A 4,484-nucleotide genomic window follows, 5' to 3' on the forward strand; every position below is an offset into this window, starting at 1 on the left:
CGGATGTATGTCATATAATGGAAGTATTTTTGGGAGCGGTTTTGCGGTTTAAAGTTTCAAACAGGCTCATATTTTAGTATTAAATAGTATAAAAGTCGTCGTAATGTCCGAGCTATCAGAGTCGCGCAGCCGGAAGTGTGAGCTTTGGTAGTTAGGGTGTTACATTATGGTATCAGAGCAATTTTTCCTGTAGAGCCTGAGGAATGGACTGACTATGCTTCAATTGCATACTCTGAGTGTTTGTCATGTATTAGGTCTTGTCGAATGACGAGAATTAGAGCTTTATGCACATGACGATCTATTGATTTAACGCTGTTAGTCTTGCAATGCATAATTCCTGATATTAAGTTTGGCCGGCTTAATACTATTGAATTATGTATATGAAAGCACTGATGGGTTATCATAGATGATATACGAGTTTTGAGTAAAGCAAATCGCGGGTTTTGGGAACGTTGGAAACTATTTCTCGAGGCTATTCAGTTGTGTCTTGATTTCTGTTCGAGTTGACCTGTTCTTTTGTATCCTAACTTGAGGTTCTTGTTTGCTAGTCCTTTTGAAAAGTAGTTTGATTTTTCAACTCTATTCCTCTATCCATATGCATTCTTGTTTGATCTCAATTGCATATGCTTGTTTGGGATCCTTGTTGCATCTGTCTTTCTCTGTTTGAGTTCTTGCTGATTCCCATATTCCTTGATATAGCTTTGAACCTGTCTTAATGTGCTGTGACTTTTAACTCCGGGTTCTGAGTCCATTCTTTGAGAAATTGTTGATTCAGTTTTTCTCTTACTTGACAGTGATCACATCCAATTTTGAGGTTTTATAAAAAAATTGCTGTTGATTAGATATATACTTATCTATATATGAAACTTTGAGATTTCTTATGCAGTTTAACAACTATTTATCTCTAATACCTCGCCTGTACTTTTACTGGTTTACGGAATTGCGCTTACTTTAAAAGTAAATTGGCATTCTAGTAATTTTACTATAGTTCCAATGCACATCTTCATTTGATTATGTATTTGGATATTTTTCAAAATTTTGAAAAGAAAGGATTTACCACTTTGGTCTCGGTTGAGTTTCGTTTGATAAGCTTTACTTAATTATTTTGAATTGAGTTTGATTTAGCATGCTATATGATTCACGCCATTGTTGTTCTTTTGAAAATGTTGGACTCATAGCTTTCTTCTTATGAACGGACTCGTTCCTTCTTAAGCTTTTCACCTCTATGAATGTCATACGTGATTCTATTTTTAACTAATATTTTACATCTTGTGAACACTACCATTTATCTTGGTTTGTCCTCTCTTGTGAATCTCATCCTTATGAGGGTCAGTTTAATTCGTTTCAAGTTAGTGCATTGTTTATTTTCCCATTATCTCTACAAGAGTTTTTAGTCAAAGATTTATCATTGAGAAATTACAAATGATCGAGTTGTCTTTTTCTATGACTTTTGTATTCTTTTGGATCAATTTAAATCTTGTTTGATGTTTCATGTCCAGTGGATCTTGTTTGAACTACTTTAATTTAAGATCCTTTCTTGCAAGGCTGAATTCCTTTTTAGTGCATCCTAAACTTCTTGAATGTTCTTCTAAGATGGTGATTTCAATAACACTTTTGGAGTCTTGTTTTGAACTTTAAAAGAAGTTTTGAATTCCCTTTGGAAGAATACTAAACGGAATTTATTTTTGTTGTTTGATTTAGATTGAAACCATTGTTCAATTTTGACGAAGTTAATTTAAATTTGGCATATGCTGCTTTAAATGAAGTTTTGAAAAGCTTCCTTGTTTAGTGGAAACCGGTTTGTTTGTGACGTACCACTTATTTCCTTTACCAAATTGCAAGCAAGTTTTTACCTTGGAATTTCTTTTCTAAAAAGAGTTTAACTTCCTCTTTCACCCTTGCTATGAATGTTATACACGCTTGTTTGAATATGAATTTTGGGAATTTTTGAACAAGCATTTGATTTCTCTTCCGAGTTTTATGATTGCTTTTGGTTGAGTTGTGCACCTAATTATCTTTCTAAAATATTTGAGGAAATATTTTAGCTCCTAGCCAAACTCGTGTGCATTTTGTTTTTTTAAAACTCTACATGGTTTACTTCGACATGAAATTGTATTGGAGTAAAGCCACATTTATGCTTTTGGCTACTCTCTTGAAGAATGGTTGTTGCTTAACTTTTCTTTTAAATTGCAAAGTGATTTTTCCGCAAGTTTTCGATTCTTTTGTGAACAATGCATTCGAAAGTATTTTTAACTATGCTCTTGAGTTCATGAGCTTTGTCTTGGGTCTGAGATATCCTTTTCTGTAAACCTCATACTTCCTCAACTCAGCTCGAGTTTGTTTCAAACTGATGCGCTGGTTTTCTTCCTATTGATCTTGTTGAACTTCTTTGATCCAAGGGTTATCTTTGAGGTGGTCAATTGATTTATTTCTAGCAAACTTCATTGCTTGCGTGTCTTTGTTTGTCTGGAAATTGGATACATTCCCCTAAATCTATGAGTATTACCCTTGACAATTGTCTTTCCGTTCTAAATCCAGTATCCTTCTGAGTAGACTCGAGAATTATTTTGATATCACGTGCGACTTGTAGACGTAGTAACGCGATACGTTAGTTCTTTAAGACGTGATGTGTATACGGAAGTTGAAGCGGTAGGTGTGCAACGTATGAGTTGTGGGCGTTTTGTTCCTTGCGAACGAGTTTGTGGTTGTCAGGCTTGTGATCAAATTTGGGGTTTGTAAAGTGCTTGATGGAGTTAGAAAGTTGAAACTTTGAGGTTGATATGAGATTAGTGTGCGGAGGTCGAGCACGTCGTTTTAACTCCATCCTGTTCGATAGCCTTTGATGCCTTGCCCTTCTACCACATGATTGACCCATGTTATCTTTTGCATTGAGCCTACCTTGTAACGTTTGCTTTGCAATCACACTCCTACCTTTACGTCCTTATGCTTATGACAATCAAAGTATTTGAAAATCGTATATATGAGTATATTTTGAGATATTTTTGCTTCTTCCTTTAATGTGTTCAAAGGTGAACTGTTATGGAATTTCTTTCATTTTGTATCAATTTTCGAGGGCGAAAATTTTTATAAGGTGGGTAGAATGTAAGACCCAAAACCTTTGAAAAAGGGCTATCATTAGCTAATTTCGAATTCAGTATTTCTGTAGCTTTAATTTCAAAAATTATCTTATTAAGATAATTAGAGCAAGTTTTGATTTATTGAATTTGAGGCAAGTTATGATTATTATCCAATTATATAATTATTGGATTATTTTCTGTATTTAAATTATAAATTTAGCAGTTGTGAAATAATAAGGATTTTATAAGATTTAGACTAAATAATTAATATTTTAAAATAGTAATACTGCTGTTTTGGGAAAATAATAGATTTAATTATATTATTTCCAATTATTGGATTTGAATATTTTATTGAAAATAATTTGTGAAGTTGATGAACAAATAGTATTTTATACATTATTATTGTTGGATTAGAATTTATTTCTAATTACTATATTATCCCTACTTTTAAGTGAAATTACTAAAGTGTCCCTAACCCTAAGTTTCAAAAATAAAACCCTAATCCTAGTGACCCAGCAGCCGCACCCTATCCCTCCTCCTTACTCTCAACAACAGCGCACAAACCACCCATAAGCAGCAGCAACACTGCAATGAAGAAGGAAAAGCGAAGCAGAATGGGATTAGGGGAAGGAGGCCGCGTTGCTGCTTCTATCCAATCCGTGCTGCCATGGCCATCCCATCCACGGCGCCATGAGCCGCGCCTTGCCGTCGGACTGCCTTGGATCTGCCACACGCGTTATCACCATAGAGAGAGGGAGCAACGCGATTGAAGAGAGAATGAAGGAGATTCGTGCGCCGTCGGAGCCGCTTCGTCACCGCCATGAGTCGTGACCAGAGGGGAGCAAGAGACCAGGAAGAGGGGTTGAGTCCCGCGCGACTGCTGTTCGAAGGGCTGAGCTTGGTCGCCGTTGGGGGAGCCACTGCCGCCGAATCCTAATCGTCCCTGCTGTCAGAAGGACGAGGCCATTCTCGCACCGTCCTGCTCCGCCGCCGCTGCTGTCTGAGCAACCATCATCCCCTCTGTTCTACTGTTTTGGTCCGTCGCGGCCACTGCTGGGGATCAGCCCGATCTGGTCTGAAGGGAAAGGAAGAGGTTCTGGCCGCCGGGAGTGGTTTTGTGACTTTCGGGACCACTGCCGAAGCTCCGGGATGAGCCTCTGCTGCCAGAAATGCCTCGGCTGCCACCGAGTTCCGCCACCGGTAAGAGTTTAAGTTTGGTTTCAGTTCTTTTGGAATTTCGAGAAGGTTTAATGCTGCGCGGTTTTTATAGTTGATCCACCGGAGCTTCTGGCTGCCGCCGGAGCTGTTGCCGGGGCCGGTTCAAAATCGCAGCTGCTTTGTGTTGTTATTCCGGTAAGAAAGTATGTTTCAAAAGCCATACGTTAGTGTCCCGTACGTGTATTAAAG

Source organism: Arachis ipaensis, chromosome B3 (assembly GCF_059453495.1).
Source record: "Arachis ipaensis isolate K30076 ecotype BB chromosome B3, ASM5945349v1, whole genome shotgun sequence".
Taxonomy (NCBI): Eukaryota; Viridiplantae; Streptophyta; class Magnoliopsida; order Fabales; family Fabaceae; genus Arachis; species Arachis ipaensis.